General features: G+C 38.1%; 1 protein-coding gene across 3 annotated transcripts in view; it reads left to right on the forward strand.

Annotated features, from left to right (window-relative positions):
• The window catches only part of zbtb20 (zinc finger and BTB domain containing 20), an 84,669-nt gene that overhangs the window by 22,600 nt on the left and 42,766 nt on the right, over positions 1–19,303 (forward strand). The window contains exon 1 of one of the 3 annotated variants that reach the window (XM_064351671.1): positions 14,133–14,588. The exons of the other annotated variants lie outside the window; for them this stretch is intronic. The gene's annotated coding sequence lies outside the window, so the exon portion shown is untranslated. Of the gene's footprint in view, positions 1–14,132; positions 14,589–19,303 lie in introns of those variants that run through there. 3 annotated transcript variants of the gene reach the window in all.

Below are 19,303 nucleotides of genomic sequence, written 5' to 3' on the forward strand. Positions count from 1 at the left end.
TATAAATTTATCATGAAGTGTCTCCACTAAAAACCTGAACAATGATTGAAAAACATTTGTGTTTTAGTGCCCTCGTTTGAAAAGGAGAACATTCTGTTGCTATTTTATTCCTCATTGTTTCAATGCTTGTATCCCATTATCTAATAATGTTAGTATCTAATAATGATATCACCTATTGACTGTAGCTTGGTGAGCGGAGGACCAAAGGAGGACATTCTCCTTTTTAATAGATGGTGCTGAGTGGACACTGTTCATATGTACTGATCCAAGATGGTTTTTGTTGTTCAGCTGACATTAACTGTCGCTGGCAGAGCTAATCGTAGATCAGATCTTAATAAGTGCCACTCATTTAATACACTTGAAAAAAAAATGCTGTGTTGAGGTTAGGTGGTTCAGTTTTTGTTTGAAACTCCACAGCACTTGAAGGTCAAGTCAGGTGAAACTTTATTATCCCATTTTGGGGTACTGGGGTATGTATTTGGTTGCTGTTTCCCTGCCTTTTATAAATCACATTGTACGATACAAAATGTGAAAATACCACATCAACACAACAACACATTCGATTGTCACTGCAGAACCTTATAGCTGCAGGAATGACCTAGTTCCCATATTTTCGTTGTGTGTATTTTGTGCTGTAAGAGTCTATTACTACCCCCAACTACCTTTTTGCATAGTTGGTTTGTAGTTTGGATAATACTTCCAGTAATTTGCTTACTGCCTTGCGCTTTAGATTTTGTTATAGCTGAGACACAGTAATTTGATCTATGCCAATTGTCTTTCTCGCTGTCCTAACAGCTCTTTCTAGTTTGTCTTGTTTTCATGTATTACCGAAAAAACAAATGAGGCAGAAGGTAATGTTTGTACTATATTACAAAAGAGCTAATTTAAAACCCAATCAACATTGAAATATATGAGTTGTGTAAAAAAGAATGAATTCTAACTGCTAACACATGTTTGAATCCCATCATGTGGCTGGGGGCTTGATTGACCTGCCCTGGCATTTTTGGGCTATTATCTGTTACCCTCTCTGCTTACCTCCTGTCAGAATAAAGTGAAAAAAAAAAATACAATAGGGATGCACTTAACCCTTGTGTTTGGTTGGGGTCAAATTGACCCGTTTTAAAATTTTAGTAAAAGAGGAATGACACTTTTGGGAGGTTTATTTCATTACCAGTGATTAAACCAGTGTACATTCGGTTCTGGTTTTGTGTTTCTATTTGTTGCTAATCCTCAATATTGTTTTTTTTTTTTTTTTTGGCCTGTATTTTCAGATTTAAAAAAAAGAATGTCAGTTCGATTCACAATGTGGATCATTTTTTTCACAATGTGGAACATTGTGGATTTTTTTTCGTGTTGCTTTTCTAACAAACACTGCTTTTAAATTATAACATTTAAGTAATACATGTAAAATACAAGTGAAATGATAACGGAAAGATCACCCAGGCCAAAGTACTTTTTCAAACATATTTTAATAAATACCACACCTCTTTCAAAATTTAAACAGCACTCAAGTGCATTTCTGCAAAACAATAACAGTCAAAAAATTCTAAAATGGCTGGAATTCTGAGTCAGTGATTTTTATAAATAAACCAGTTTCAATAAGTGCAGCGTCTAGTTTAGAATGAAATGGATAGTGAAACTCAAATAAGGCTCTAAAATATGAGTAGACCATAAATCTCTTGTTGTGGCAAAAAAATTAACATTTATAATTTTCCTTTCTCTCTTTGTGACATTCCAAGTCCAGACCATGAATAGCGGTATTTGAAATATTTGTAGCTGGGTATATTGTAACACGGATCAACTAAGTAGTCTTCTGAATACGTCTGACTGTATAGGCGCCAGTACACTCAAAACAAAATGACCAGTTTCTATGGAGAGAGATTATTCACAATATTATTGACAAATGCATGTATCATGATCTATAAAAAAAGCCAGAAATGTGTGTGACTAGAAAGTAAGAATATTATCCGATAGACTTTGAGGTACAGTTCAACCCATTTGTTTACATATTAGATGTAGGATAAACCCAGATGTAGTGATTGAACAGTTTTTATTCAAATTTGAACATGTTTTAATTATTATGCATGCAATAATATAGCAGCTCGCTTCTAAGGATAATATTCAGCTTATCCAAACCCTAAAATATATGCGATACTATTTTTGTGGGAATGAGTTTCCATACAAATATCCGTAGTTGAAAAAGTTAGTAATGCCATTTAGTTATTTTTTATTTTTATTTACAGCAAACGGTGTAGGCTATTAAGGTGCATTTAAAAAAAAATATCCGCTTCCCCTGGCTAAGCATACAGACTATTTTGTGGCCTTGTTAAATGATTAGGTCAACAAGAATCACATCAATTAAGTGCCTCTTCAGGGCCAGGGAAAATAAGTATTCTTTCTACCTAAAAAAACATCCATTGTTTCAATTGTATGATGGTCTTAAAATGAACAGGAATAAAGCTACTGTGTTCTGCAGTCTGCACTCTCAAAACATCTCAGGACATGGACATGGACATGCAGAATGAGGGGGTCTCACACACAGTAGCATTCTGTGTAGTTATGTCAAATAATTATGATTTAGTAAGCAGTGTAGTCATCTTAAACAGTTAAGTCTTTTAAGGGATAAATCGCCCTGGTAACGACTCGAACTTTGAAGGGCAAGTGCATTTACAGCTAGTGGTAAACTTAATTCACAAAATTGGTGCATTTTCATCAGCTACCAGAATCAGCTGTGTTACTTCTTTGACCATTTTCTCATGTATTCCAAAAGCCCTTGTTGTGAAGAAGGGCTCCCTATACATCGATGAAATCAAAAAGGGTGTCAAAAATAATTTATTTCCAGTTAAACATCCTGTATTTCCATCTCGCGAACCGTGTTGGCTCTCCTCCCCTTAATCTCTAGGCCACGTCATTTTATCAGCATTTCTGTTTTGAATGTTCAAATCCACCCCACCCCCTCCTCTGATACACTACTGCTTTTTTTAAATGTGTTTTTTTATACTGTTCATCAGCTGCTTATTAAAATCCCTTCTCTTCTCTACTGGCACAAGAGCAAAAGCAAGGGATGCACCCAAAACAATATAATTATTCAATTTGCACAAGGTCATAACATAGATCATCCAGCACAATAGAGCAAACTTATGCAAACACTTCTTTGTGCTGCACATCAAGCTGAAATATAGAGCAGGGGTGAACTACAGAACTGTGGCATGGCAAGTCTGGACCAGCTTTGCGCCAAGTTTTCTTTGCTTGCAGAGTAGAGTTTGCTTGTAGAGTATCTCTTTCACTGCATTACACTGGGTGCATTTCCCTGTTGGACGTAATATGCACAAAGCCATGCCACATTCCTTATGCCTGCAGTGTAGATTGGCCTTCACTGAGCCAGTGACATGAGGCCCCTAGTGGTCAACAGGAAGATGTCAAAAGGGAAAAACAAAGAGGGTATTTTAGTGGTGTGCTCAATGGTAGTTACATGTTGTTATTATTATCATTATTATTATTATTATTATTATTTATTCATTTATATATTTGTACATAAGTATGATTATATTTGAAGTAGAGTCTCCAATTTTTAATGGGAAATGAAGGGATAAAGTTGGGCAAAAGCCCAGAAGACTGGAAATTCACATTGCATATCACCTTGCATATTATCTGGACCTCTGGACTGACAACGTTTGCTACACACGATTCTTTGATATCAACACTACTGGAGAAAGAAGTGCGAAATTTAGAGTTAGGTGAAAAACTATGCCTATGAAAAGCTTATTTTTCTTGTCATTTAAGTCTATTTTGCTTGTAATTTAGATAGCATATTATGTGTAAATAAACTAATCTCCTTCAAAGTTCTATCCATTGTAGTGTAAAAAGTTTAAGAACAGTTTGGCACAAAATATGGATGCCACACATTTTTGGATAATTATTATTAGCAGTTTTCCAAGAGGATGTGGTATCCTTATTCCAGTGCTCAGAAAACTCTTCAGAAAGTCTTTGGAAGACCAGTGGATATTGTTATGACTGCCTGGGAATTCCACATAAAACATGCTGTGTAAAAAGCTTGTTGCAGTTTTTCAAAAATACTTCAGTTAACAAGGGGAATGGCCCTCCCTCATGTTCAATTACATTACATTACATTACATTGCATTTATTTGGCAGACGCTTTTATCCAAAGCGAGGTACAAAAAGTGCATTTCATGGTCATAGACAACTACTAAACACAGGTTCAGTAAGATACAATACTTATTTTGTACAGCTATTTCTAGCCAAGAACACAGTTTAGTTCACACAGTGAACACTATTCAGACCTAACCTCTGCAAAGCCAACTAGGCAGAAGAATAAGCTACAGTATTAGGACAAATACAATTTACCAAAAAGTGCTGGGATGGGCCAACATGCAACAAGTGTCATGAAAAAGGAGGGGGGGGGGGATTTATATACAGTGTGGTGGTGGTTAGTCTAGGTATAGTCTGAAGAGATGAGTCTTCAGGCCACGGCGGAAGATGGGTAGTGAGGGGGAGGTTCGGAGAGCGACGGAGTTTGTTCCACCACTGGGGAGCTAGGGTGGAGAAGCTCTGTGATCCCTTTGGGCGGGTGGGAGGGGTTACAAGGCGCCCTGCTTCCGCAGAGCGGAGTGGTCGAGCAGGGACATAGGATCGAATCATGTCCTGCAAGTAAATGGGGGCTGTCCTGTTGGCTGCAGTGTAGGCAAGGGTCAGGGCTTTGAACCGGATCCTGGCAGAAACCGGTAGCCAGTGGAGTGATCGCAGCAGAGGAGTGACGTGGGAGAATTTGGGAAGGTTGTAGATGAGTCGGGCAGCGGCATTCTGAATCATCTGTAGTGGCTGTATGGCACAACCTGGCAGGCTTGCAAGGAGAGAGTTAATCAAGGCGAGAGGTCACCGTAGCCTGGACGAGCAGCTGGGTGGAGTGCGTCATCAGGTATGGTCGAATCCTTCTGATGTTGTACAGAAGGAATCTGCAGGACCGTGATGTTGCCCTTATGTGCTCCTTGAGGTCCAGTTGGTCATCCAGGACCACCCCCAAGCTCTTGGCAGAGTGAGAGGCAATGACAATAAATATTGGATGAGCCCTCTCACCAATGTTAGATTGCTACACAATAAATTGGATGCATTTCATGCCAATTTTGAAAAACAATGGGTGCAGGGATGCTGGCATTATTTCCTTTATGGGAACGTGTATGGATTAAACCATCGAAGACTCTGAACTTTTGGAGGGTTGATCCTTAATGACTAGGAAGAGAGAAGTTACAGGAAAAAAAAGAAAACATGGAGACGGAGGGCTCGTATATGTCAGTAAACATGGAGTAGGACTGTTGTCATTTGAGAGATGCATTGTTGTGCAGATGTTGGGCTACTCACCTTGTCATTCAGACCTAAATATCTACCACATGAGTTTCGATAGTTGTTTATGATCTTTTTTATGTTCCACCTTCAGCCAGCAAAAAAATAATGCAATGGATATCATTTTGTCATGTGTGCAATACCTGGCATCAAAATCTCGTTAATCACAATTGCTAGTTTTAGGTGATATGAATAGTTGTATACTCTACACATATCTAACATCATACCATCAGTATATCATGCAAACTACCAAAGGGAGTAAAACTGATTTGTGCTATTATAACATCAAAAATGGATATAAATCCATTAAAAAAACCACCGCTAAGCACAGCAGATGACAATACAATCCACACAATTCCATCCAATTTAACAAAACTATAGAGGAAGCGAGTTGTCTACATTGGGATGATGATGTTTGTGACACTCTAAAAGATTGTTTTGAAGTGACTGCCTGTATACATTTCTGTGATTAAACTGTTTTCCATCAAAGACAGGTGTTCTCAAACAACATGCCCTGGATTACTAAGCAGCTTAAAATAACTTTAAATAAGAAAAAGAAAGCATTCCAATCAGGATACAAAGTTGAGTGAAAACTGATCCAGGTCAGACTGAATAAACAAATTAAAGAGGTGAAGAGGATATACAAAGAGAAGGATGAAAATTTGTTTCAAGGGGGGGGAAATGAGAAATTCTTAGAGAGGGAAATGTCTACCAACAAAGCAGAATGACCATGCCCTTTAGCCTAAGCAATATTGCAGTCAGTCTTCTGAGGCTCTTAACAACTTCTACAACAGCTTTGACAAACATAGGCTAACTTTAATGTATAAAGTGATGACATGGCATCAGATGCCTTGTTGTTAACTGAGGAAATGCAATATCTTGTTACAGGTAGGGAATGTTAATTAATAGGTTCATGAAAATGGTGCACGTGAACAAAGCTGTTGGTCCAGAAAACATAAGCAATCATAGCATACACTGTAGTCCTTTCACAAGCACCTGGCTCTTGTCTCCTGTGATTTATCCACAAACAAATTTTCACCATCAAGACCAATTCCAAGACCAAGAAAAATTACTCCCAGCAAGACTAATACCATAAAATATGGTCTTGAGACCAAGTACTACAGCCTTGGCTAAATAACTTCTCATGCATTTTTGCCCTGTCTTATATGAAAATATGCAAAAAGAATACTTTGCCTTGTAAAAATGACTGGTGTAAATCGCAATTACAAAGGAATGACCCCTCTGTAAAAAAAAAAAAATGGCAACTGTAAACAAATCCATGTTAATCCCATGCGGATAAATACTGTATGCAAATGATGCAAGTTTATTGTATAGATATGCGGTGTATTTATTGTATGCTCCTCTTTATCATTTATGGTTAATGTGGTCAATTTATACCTGCTCGTAAACGCAAATAGCCTACTCTTCCTGTGGCTGAAACTCAATATATAAAGCAGATACCATGAAGAGATTTAGTAGTTGTTTGACCAAACATTAAAATGGGCAAGACGTGAACAAATCAGCTTTGATTTTGGTATGATTGTTTGTGCTAGATGTGGCAGCTGTCCTCTTAGGATCTTCAGACACTCGGTCACTGGAGTTTACAGAGAATGGTGCAATAAAAACATCCATTGACCACCATTTCTGTAGGTGAAAACACCTTGTTCATGAAAGAGGTCTGAGGAGAAATGGCAGACTTGCAATGATGTGCAGAAGGGCAACTCTGAATGCACAACACATCAAACCTTGAAGTGATTTGTCAACAGTAGCAGAAGACCATGCTGGGATCCACTCTAGTCAGCGAAGAATAGGGAGATAGGGCTGCAGTGAGCTTACCAAAACAGGACAGTTTAAGATTGGAAAATGTTATGCGGTCTGAAATCTGATTTATGCTGCAACATGCAGATGGTAGCACCTGAATTTGGCATAAGCAGCATGAATACATAGATCCATCCTGCCATATGTCAAAGGTGCTGTTGTTGGTGGTGTAATGGTGTAAGGAGTGTTTTTATGGCATGCATTAGGCCCCTTAATATCAATTTAGCATCATTTGAGCTCCACAGCATACCTAAACATTGTTTGGCAGTCTACTCTATTTTAAATGCATACTTCCAGCAAGATGATGCACCACAAAGCACACACCATCTCAACCTGGTTCCAGGAACATGACGCTGATTTCAGTTTACTTCAATAGCCTGCACAGTACCCAGATCTCAATCTACTTTTGGGAGGAATGGAATGGGAGGTTGAAAAAAAACTGCAGGAACTGTGTGATGCTATCAGACAGCAGTGGACCACAATCCCTAAGGAAAGTTCCCAGCACCTTGTAGAATCCATACTGTGAAAAATTCAGGTCATATCTAGTACTAGCTAGGTATCCCTAATAAACTGGCCACTGAATGTATATGATCATGGTCTATAGGTGCTTGGGCCCTGTGATCTCTGCTTTTTTATTTATTTACATATGCAGCAATCACCTGATGCTCTGTTAAGTGTTTGTAGCCAGCTCACACCTGTCATCAGGAACTTTTCAAATGTCGAAAAGTACATAAAATAAAAAAAATTATATAAATAAAATTATACACAAAGATGAAGATAAATAATGGAGACTGAAAGAGAGTGAGATGAGCACAGATAAATAAGGAAAATAATGGGTACTGGTATCATTTTAGGAACAGTGTTGACTTTGTTTGGTCCATGATTCTACAGTCATATTAAAACATTAAAATACTCTGATATTGGATAATTAGGCAGTGTGCTAGTGCTAGTGTGCACAGTTGTTGGTTTTTTTTTTTTGCAAAGAAAACACTTTGTCCAAAGAGGTTTTGCATTTTGGAGGTTGTTCAACATTTACTATGTGCTGATTTTGCTGATGCTTCAGTTTCCTTTAACCAACTCATTGAACAGAGGAGATTAACCTTTCAAAATCTGAATGTTACATTTTTCAAAGACATTACTGTGCTGCCACCTGATTGGTTTCTTGTCCATGATTTTTGTTATCGGAATAAAAATTTGGCTTTATTGTTGAATATGCGGCTTGTACCAAGTGGAAATGCTATATGGAATGTGTGAAAATACCATACCGTGCGTAAGAAGTTGTTCTGAGCTGAGAGACAAATACTGTTTGATAACTAGTAATGTTAGATTCAAAATGGATGTAACAGCTTTGAACAAACAGCTTTGACCTTTTCGAGCAGGAATGTTTCAAGTAATGAACCAAAGCCTCGTGCTACAGAAATGGCAGTCACGTGATTTTGTTTCAGAAATGGTCCAAAAAAAAAATTAAAAAAATCATGTGACTATTGCCAAACTCCTGGAACGCTTGACGTTGCGAACAACCTCACAGTTGCTGAAACCATAAAGAATGAGAATGTCCCTGATTGACACCGATGAAAGCATTCGTGCCCAAGAGAAAATCTGAGGCATTGGACTCAGTATGTGATGATTATAATGCCTATTCTTTGTGAAGGTGTTTCAAGTTTGAAATTGTAACACTTGTAAATGTTTGGATTAATTGGGTGTTACTACATGGAAATAGTAATAAACGTTTATTGAAACTGTAGGGCTTGGTTTTGATGTTTGCAAGAGCAGCTTGTAGTTTAGAATGGGCCTCATTCACGAAACATGCATATGACCCAGTTTGATCTTTAACGATGCTTACGAACATTTTAGCATTCATCTTCTTTTTTTTACCCTGATTGGTAAGATCAAAATCTGTGCGTGTTCGGAAACATTCATACAGGCATACGCAGATGTTCATATTTAGAAGTCATTTTAAGTAGTTACAGACCTCATGTTAATAAGTGTTTATTAATAAAATTATTTTATATAATAACATTAATATTAAACCTGCTATTGATTTTAACTACATTAACTAGCCTATCTGAATAACCTCAAATGTTTCACAAGCTTTTCATTTCAATTTCAGTTTTACTTTATTTAATTTTAAGAGCAGGTCTCATAGTTTTAGCTTAGTTTACTTTTTTCAAAAACTTTATTTTTATTTTAGTTTATGATGTTCTTTCACCTCTTAGATTTCATTACTTGCCACTTTTCATCTTAGTGTCATTTTACGATAATAACCTTGTTGGGAATGCATGTAATTAAATTTATAGATAAAAGTGATTTCTGATGATTGATAATATATAAAGACCCACAAACACGCAGCCAAACCCAACACTATATATACTATATTTGTTGCTTTTGGATTACTTGGCTTGATAAAGTATGTAAGTACAGTTAAAATATAGGTAACATTAATTCTCATTATCAGTTTCAGTTTTTTTCAGTGACTAAATTTGACAAATTTTATTGTGCAAATAAAATATTTTTATCAATATGGCTATGAAACATATAAAACCAAATAAAATGCAAAAAAAGGATACCGCACCATGAAGCATGTGTTATTAATATTATTACTGCAAGTCAGAGATTTATTGGTATCTATTTAATAGATCCATCATTTTGGTGAGTCACAATTACACAATATACAAAAAGCTTGTTCAGAAATCATTTTCACCATGTAATGACCAGCAGATGATGATATTAAAAGTGTCTGACTGTTTTGAATAGCGATACTGTTCTTGGAGCAGTTGCATCAAATTACTCAATAATCCACAAGGCATTATTTCTATCATCACCACTGATAAGTCTGAAGCGGTTTTGATTATATGGTTTTGCAAATTTTCATCCTCTATCTTTATAGCTATTTTGTAATTGTCATTGACTTACAATGTCGGTGGTTTTGCACAACCGTGTGACTTGGAGGGACATAACATATTTGGATCGTTAAAACATAACATAATGAGGAGACCAGGCCATGCAGCCCAACAATGCTTGCCATTTTCCTAACTAACCTCTAGGTGTCACTGTTCACTTTCAATTATCTGTTTAAACATGACTGATAATTGAGTGTACAATTACCCTATTGGTGGGTCATTGTGACATTTGTTTGGTTTACTACAAGGAGAAGTAATGGAACGAATGCCAAGAATGATCACAACAAAGAGTTAATCTTTAAATGAATGGATGTAGCAGTATCGGCTGGTGACTGCTTATAGAAACATTTGTGTATTTACAAAGCTGGCAATGTATTGATTAATTACATGTATAAACACACAACACCAGCATTTGGAACACACAGTATTAAAATGTGATTGTATTAGATGTGAGTGCATATATCCCTGTTGAAAATATTCCAAAAGTACATGCTTTTTTAACTAAGCATGTAATAAATGGTGGGAAAATTCAGTCAAATTATTAGAGATAACTGGGAGAATGGCATTGGGTCCATAATTGGGTGTCATGTCTCGCCTGATTTAAAAATAGGAATGATAATCATTATTTTCCAGGTCTCTAGGAAGGGTCCTGTTTTAAATGATACATTAACCAGATGGGCAATTTCATAGCTGGACTGCTGTTCATTTTCCTTCTCAAGTGCTGAATTCATATTATAGATATCTTTGGCCTTAGAATTGGTTATGTGGCTTGTTATCTTGTTGACCTTTTCAGGATCAGCCTCTTTAATGAGAAATGAGTTTCGAGTGTCCCAGTCTGCAATATTATTGCATAGATTTATTCGTTATTGGCTGTTTGCTCCACAGAGTCTTTAAAACATTTTAATTCATTTGAAATAGAATCATTGGTAGATGTGACTCTTCCACACATGGTTGTCAACATACTTTAGCTATGTATTCTGGTATCTAAAGAGCTTGCCCTGCGATGAACAGTGTTAAACCTTGATCCAAATGTTGTGAGTTGATCTCAGCTATAGTATGATGTCAGGAAATAATTAGATCTAAGCAATGATATCATTGAGCAAAGATATGCAATGGCTCTTGCTTTCTGATAGAATTGTTATACATTATTTCTAAGTTTGATGTTTATATTAAGATTATGCAGTCAGTTCCAATGACTGGTTTTTTATGTTTAGACCAGGGAATTGCTGCTTCCTGCTATTATTATTATTATGCAGCTAAAATTAATATAACTACATATGATATGGTGAGAACCAAAATGGTTAGATATATTTGAAAGCAAGTTTAAAATGTGTTTTTTGAAAGAAGATACAGAGTCAGAGACCCTAATGAAATCTGGAAGATAAAATTGGATCCTGTTTTGTTTTCTGTGGCTGGGACAACAAAAGGTTCTTTTGTTAAGGTTCTAAGGGAGCATGGTTGGATGTATGCCTTCAAGAGATGGGCAGTGTATTCTGGGAACTGACCAAGCCTGGCCTTAAAAGTAATTGGTACAATTTTATTAATTTTTTAAAACTGGAGGCCAGTGTGTTACTAGCAACCAAATTTTTATCTGACTACAGACAATATAATGCATTTTGGCTCATACATGTGTACAGATAATTGCAATTATCAAGCTGAGAAGAATGAAAAGCATCTATGACCTCATTATCAATCACAGACAGGAATGGCCTAATCATAGATATATTTAGATATAGTAGTTGCGCTGGACTAACTTTCTTGTACCCTACTGAAATCTCAGTTCCAGGTATAAAATAACAAAGAAGTTCCTGGAGGAGAGCCAAAATTAGATTATTTTTGCTTAGTCATACACCTGGGACCAGTAATTAACTGGAGAAGTCTTTCAATTAAAATTGTATGATCAACGGACCAAATCTGCATTATGTGAAGAACAAAAACCTGACAAAAATTTTGGAAAGAAATGGAAGTTTTGAAATGGGTCTGTAGTTAATTAAATTTGTTGGACCAAAATCTTTGTATTCTGAGGACTAGGCTGAACCACTGCCGATTATAATGCGGAACAGACCTGTGACTATAGACACTCTATGAATGCTTGAAGGTCTGGGCAAGTTTCATCACTTTCATTAGCAAACTAATAGGAAGAGATATGTCAAAGTTTTCATGTAAGAAACTGACTCTACGAGATCATCAGATGATTTGAGCTCAAAATAATTTAACACAGAAGTATTCTTATGATTATAGTACTCCATGCAGAAAGCTAAACTCTGATGTTATAAATCTTATTGCTAAATAATGACTGAAACTTTACAATCCACAGGATATGACTCAGTATTACCATTGGAGAGGTTTATAAGACAATAATTTGTGTTGAATAGAACTCAGGTTTAAGTTTGGAAAAGTTCTTCACTCTTGCATCTTTGACAACATTGTTGAAAGTTATTAAAATATCTTTGTATTCTCATGAACACTTTCCATTATGTTTAGTTGTTTTACATTCCATCTTAATGCTACACATATCATCATTCAGCCAGGACTTGGATATAGCAGTAGGCTTTTAATTTTAAAGGGATAACATTGTCGGGAGCGGTAAAATAGAAATAGCCAAATTATTTATTTACATGGATAGAGGTCTGTACACCAGATGGACTATACAGGTGATCCTGAGCACAAACATCCTTTTATTTCAAGCGATATTTCATTTTTTGCAAAAGGTCAAAAAGGTTAAATGTGTGGCCAACTGGCCATGCATGTGTGTTTTCTCGAAAACACACTGCACCAGGGTGAAAGACTCTCAGATGGATTCGGTCAAATGCATGCTTAGGCTGTTTGGGCATATGCAATTCAGACAAACCCTCCAGATAAATCTGGCACAATATCTCTGTGAACACTAGATCTTCGCAGTATGATCTTCGTCAATATGGCAATCAGTATGGCAACCAGAGGTTAATACCAATGAGAATTTGTTTTCATGGTATGTTTGACACCAGGGATTGATTCTGGCTGGTCAGTTACCATAATTGGAGTGTTGTTTTGTTTTCAGATTTTTAGACTGTTGGTACATCAACATTGTGAACTCCACTTGTGTTTGTTTTTGATATGGCCTAATGTTGTAATCTGCCATGGCTTAAAGACACAAAGGTGTATATTTGTATTTCGAGTACTACAGCTTTTGTGGTTTTATAAATGGTTTCATTTACTTTAAGCAAGCTGTTTTGCTAACAACAGACCTGTATTTGGACCCATGCAAGAGAGGTTGTTGATTTGGAGAGGTATGATACAGGTATGAACAGACAACAAAATACCTCCTTGCCAATTTGGTTTCCTATTACAGTAGCTGCCATAATTTTTTAGAATATTGTCAATCTTTAATCAGATAAATACATACTGGGGTTGTTGCTTTGTTCCTAGATAGTTAACTTAAAAGAAAATACTGGATCTTCAGGGTGTGCTATCCTAGGAGTAATATAAAACTAGAATAAACTAAGTTAAATGATATAGTAACATTCTAGTAAATGTTGACACAAGATCATTGACTTATGACTTTCTTTGCTTTAATGTCATTTGTGTGTGTGTGTGTGTGTGTGTGTGAGAGAAAGAGAGAGAGAGAACCTTTCACTCTAGTGTGGTCCAGGGTTTACTATGTCCAGTCTAATCAACAGTAAGCAGAGGTACTGTAATGGTTCACCATTTCAACCAGGCACATGTTACAGTACATGTGCCATACTGTATGATTTCAAATAAAAAGTTGAACTTCTTAATCATAATTCAACACATGCCACTAGTACCTGCGGCATTATTAATATATAGTACACTAATAAAATTCTAAAGGGTAGTTCTACTGTTACCAGTAGAAATAGGTTTTATTCTGAAAAACCTTTAACTTACTAATGTTTGTTTCTCTCTGTTCAAATTAAAATTATTTTAAACAAACCAAATGCTCACAATATAGAAGTTTAAATATAAAAACTGGGAAGGGACTAGATCATTAAATACCTTCCTGTTGCTTGCTGATATTCCTCCATTTCTTAGGTTATAACATAAATATTATTTTGTATTTTATATGTGCAGTACACACATGAATATGGACTGACTAGTAATAGTAAGTATGCAATTAGTTATACAGTAAGTTTTTGTTTGATTTGAGTGTGTTTTGCTACAGTGTTGAATGTTTATGCTTTTGAAATGTGTAACATATAGATAAGAAGGCCAGAGCTTGTATAACTAATACATATGTTCTAGGTATGAACATATGCTTAGTCATCATTCCCAGCAGTTTTATCTATGGCGTAACCTCCTTATCAAACGGTTACATGAACCACATTAAATGTATAAAGGAATGTTTATTCACTGAGTCAGTGTAGTGATGTTGCTCCCATGTTCACATGAAATAAAACCGCTTGTCATCATCAGTTGCTTGTGCTGGCTCCTCTGTCTGGCTGACATCATCTGGGATGCAACAGGTCTGTGAAGGCCATTCCAAAACCTTCATTCTTTTAAGTGGTTGATTTTGAGGTATGTTTTGGATCATTGTCTTGTTGAAATATCCAACCTCGTTTCAGATTCAATTTCTTCACTATCTCTGGGACATGAGTTTCTCGACTTTGTTTCTATTTAGTTGAATCTGTTCTGCCACTGACGTAATATTTCCTGTGCCACTGGCTGCCACATAGCCTCAAAGCATAATAGATGCACCCCATGTTTAACTGTTGGTAAGGCAATTTCTTCAAATGCTTCCTGTTTTGATTCAGATGTAGGTTTTGTGGTTGTTGTCATTTTCAAGTTCTCAGCCATGAATCAGGTGTGCACTCCTGAAACTCATGCGGTCTATGGCAAAATGGTAACATGAATTGTGTATGAATTGTTAACATGTAAAATAGAAAATGGCATGGTATTGCCTATGCTGGGGGATGCTGGTGAATGTCATCCAAGGCCAGATGGAAAATGCCATCTCTCACTCCTCAGTCCAAGCATCTTTGCTGCATTGGAGGAGCACTGCAATGCAGGCAAAATTAGGGATGAAGTGTCAGTAACACCCCATGAGCCTCAAAAAGGACCTCACGTCTCAGACTATTTTGTGTCCACACAAATTTAATTTATCTCTTCGTCTGGGGATTCTGTTTCAAATAAATATAGTCAGCTATCAATGTGAAGAGGCTCAACAACATACTTTTATATGATGAATGAATAATTAGCAAGTGCAACATGTTCAGGATCTGGATTTTCAACATAATCTTATAAAGGTAACCCATGTTAAAGGTAAAACGTGTTGACTCTACTTGCACCTTCTGAGGAGCTTACTAGAGAAATCAACTCTTTCACAGTGACTGCGGCAGATGCCATTCCGTCCATTTTTGCACTGAAACGCCACCTAAGATAAAGCACTTTTATTTGAGGAATTGTTTAAAACCAGAGGGGATTGTAAAGACCACCAAAAACATTCCTTATGATGGTCAAGCACAACTGTCTATCAAAACGTTTTATAGCAGTATTTGTAGAAATGATCAGTTTGTTCAAAACGTCATTTGTTCTTTCAGTCTTTGTACCTGAACAGTGTCATGCTCCTACCATAAAAAGCTCTGGTTCTGTTACCAGAAACAACAGACGAACATGGCAAAGGGTCTGCGTGCAGAAATGTCGGCATATAAACGGTATATCGGTGCAAAAAGAGTGTGTGGCTTTCTCCTTATTTCAAATCTGACTGGCATCAGTCAACGCCTCCTGAAGTTACTGGGTGTGTGCACTCGTTTTTTTCACCAAAAACAAAAACAACAGTAAAACTTCAGGGCATTGCAGAGAAGGGGACTGGGACTTTTGAAAAAATTAATCTTTGAAAGTGCTTGAAAATCACAAAGCCAATACATTTCCGGTTGATTTCATCTTGAACTATTTATGTAAATGCAATTAAATTGTTTCGTGCAAGTTTTCAAAAAATTAGTTCCAAATCCTGCTTTATACACCACCCACTATATTTCCCTGTGCTGTGATCTGTTAACTCTTGCGTTCTGTTTACATAGTAGCACCTGTGAAACTGTTAGCCTGTACCAAATATGCCCAGGACATTCCTGCGATTTAAAAGCAAAACAGAAATACATTTATGCCAGAAATTCTCATTATATATTCTCAATTCCAAACAATATAAACAGTATGGTTACTGGTTGCCATTTACCTCTGCTAGATCAAACTTAACAATTAAAGTGTCATTCATTTTTTGTGATAAAAATGTGCTTTATGTAACTCTACTATAATGAATACATTGGGAACATAAATGTGGCAAACACGCCTGCCACAGGCCACCGAAGTGGCTTTCCTTGGGGCCCTCCAGCACAGAGACACAGGGAGAAGATGTTCAAACAGTCCAGATTTATTCACGAGGGTTTGGCAAGATGTTACAGCCAAGTGAGCAGATCTCAAACACTGTCATGACAGAGAAGCTCCCTGGTGTGGGTGGGGATGGCAGATTTAACCTGTGCGCAGTGATTACCTCACTACGCACAGGTGCAGCCACTCCTGTTCCCGGGTCCAATTAGACCTGGCCAATTATCTAATTCTCAACCAATTATCCAATTGGCCAGGTCCAATTAGCTTGACCCAGGGCAGGTGTGGCTGCTTAAACCAGCCATCCCCACACCACATACCCCCAACGCCAAACTGAGGCCAGGGAGACTCACTGGCCGAAGCCTACCCCCCCCCCCCCACCACCCCCACCCCCACCCCCACACTCCCAAAGCAAAAGACAACAAACAAAAACAAAAACACTCCAAACACGCTAAAAATTTTTTTAAAAAGTCAGGGTGGGTGGCCCCGGAACAGTCCAGTACATGCGGCGACCCTCCTTCGGATGACAAGGCAGGCCTTCTTCCTCCTCCCTCCTGGAGCACGGGAAGTCCTGGGCTGCTCTGCTGGCTGGTGGGGGCGTCACCGGCTTGGGCTGTTCCAGGGGCTGTGGTGGGGTGGCTGGGCTGGTGGGCTGGTGGACTGGCCTTGTGGTGCTGGGGACCAGGAACCCTCGTGGCTGTGGTGGCCGCCAGTCGGCTCTGCTGGCGGGCGGCTGCAGGCTTATCCCCTCATGGGCTCCGGGCAAACCAACCAGGCCAAAACAAAGAACTAAAAACAACCAAAGGACGAGAAAGGAAGCAAAACGGCGCGGCCACCGCTCGTGCGCCGCCCGTAGCTGACCCGCCTTCCCGGCCAAGTCCAGCTCACGGCGCGACCACCTCTCGTGCACCGCCCGTCGCTGACCTGCCTCCTCGGCCAGGTGCAGCTCCTCAGCGTCCCAGCTGAGGATTGCCTCCTTCCCCTCCCTGGTCATCTTCCGCTCCCCATTTTTGGCCCGGAGGATCCGCCCGAAGCCCTGTCGGGAACACCTCAGCCGCCCCTCCTCCAGTGTGCTTCCTGGCTGGCCCTCCTGTGCCTCTTTGCCGTGCCGGAGGAGCCCCACGTTGGGCGCCACTGTGGCAAACACGCCTGCCACAGGCCACCGAAGTGGCTTTCCTTGGGGCCCTCCAGCACAGAGACACAGGGAGAAGATGTTCAAACAGTCCAGATTTATTCACGAGGGTTTGGCAAGATGTTACAGCCAAGTGAGCAGATCTCAAACACTGTCATGACAGAGAAGCTCCCTGGTGTGGGTGGGGATGGCAGATTTAACCTGTGCGCAGTGATTACCTCACTACGCACAGGTGCAGCCACTCCTGTTCCCGGGTCCAATTAGACCTGGCCAATTATCTAATTCTCAACCAATTATCCAATTGGCCAGGTCCAATTAGCTTGACCCAGGGCAGGTGTGGCTGCTTAAACCAGCCATCCCCACACCACAATAAATTTCTGTAAAAAAAAGAAAAGAAACGTTTTTCATGCAATATATTGATACTGTTTTCAACTGATTTGTAATAATTTTTCATCTTTGTCTTACTGTAAGAAACTAAAGGGGAAAAAAGCAAATAGAGATGGTGAAGAACACCGAAACACAAAACAAGAACCAAATTTACATTGGTTTAGTCACTGGGTATAAAACATATATTTCAAAAGTGTAATTTCTCTTATTAAGATTTTAAAATGGGACAATTTAATTAAAAATCCTTTCATATAGCACTTGTTTGGGTGGCAATGTATCATATGTAGCATACTGGTTAAGGAACTGGACTTGCAGCTCCAAGGTTGCAGGTTCATTTCCCAGTGGAGGCACTGCCATTATGCCCTTGAGAAAGGTACTTGAATTGCTTGAATTGCTTCTGCTGTATACATGGTTTCAATTTAAGAATATAATCTGTGTAAATTTTGGAAAAGAGTACCTAAATGTATGCAAATTGAAAATGTATTGTACCACCTGACCCATGTAGATGCAAATGCCTTCATTGCAGACCATGAAACTACAAAACTGGGAGACAAAATATTTGGTTTGAGATGGGCAAAATTAGCAATTTCACTAGCTCCCAAGCACATTTGTACTGCCATTGTCGCCAAAAGGGCAGTACAGAATTTTTGACTGAGTTGTATATGCTCTTAAATTGACTAAGTGCTTCAGATTCTGTGCCTAAATTCACAGTAGTCTTTTGAGATTTTTGTGGATAACCTGGAAAGTGTGAAACTTGGAAAAATAATCATTTAACATTGAAAAGCATTTAAGTATGGTACGATGTATGATTTTAAGATATTAAGTATGTTTGGTTAGTTCGTGCAGTTAAATCATTTTGGTTCTGAACTGCTAAAATGTAAATCTGCTTTTCTTTCCCTTGATGACTTGCCTGGTCTCCATGGTTACCAGAGGCTCAGGGCACCTTGCAGGCGATCCAGAATTTTTTTCCGTAGCACTTGGCATAAACACAAACTGGAGGGGTATGGTTTCATCATAGGCAAATGGGCTCTACTGGCCTGAGCAGAAGCTGATGAAATCACACTAAACTCATGTTCACAGCATGACCTTTTAGAAACAATGTAATTTTGTTTTTCCCTCTAGATTGTAACACAATTAAAACAACATCTTCACTCAGAATATGTTTTCTTTCTCAATCTGTGCTGTAATATGCATGAAGATTCTCCATTTGGTTTCTTATTTTTCAAAGGGTTTTTACCTTTTAGAATGGAGACTTTCCGTGCTTAACAACAACAGCTCGGTCCTTCCGCTATATCTCTCTTGATAGCATATTCTCAAGAAAAGATAAAACAAATAAACATTGATTCAATAAAAAGAAAATAATTTCTTGTTTTACAAAATTTTAGCTTGTGAG

This window comes from Anguilla rostrata, chromosome 9 (assembly GCF_018555375.3).
Source record: "Anguilla rostrata isolate EN2019 chromosome 9, ASM1855537v3, whole genome shotgun sequence".
Lineage (NCBI taxonomy): Eukaryota > Metazoa > Chordata > Actinopteri > Anguilliformes > Anguillidae > Anguilla > Anguilla rostrata.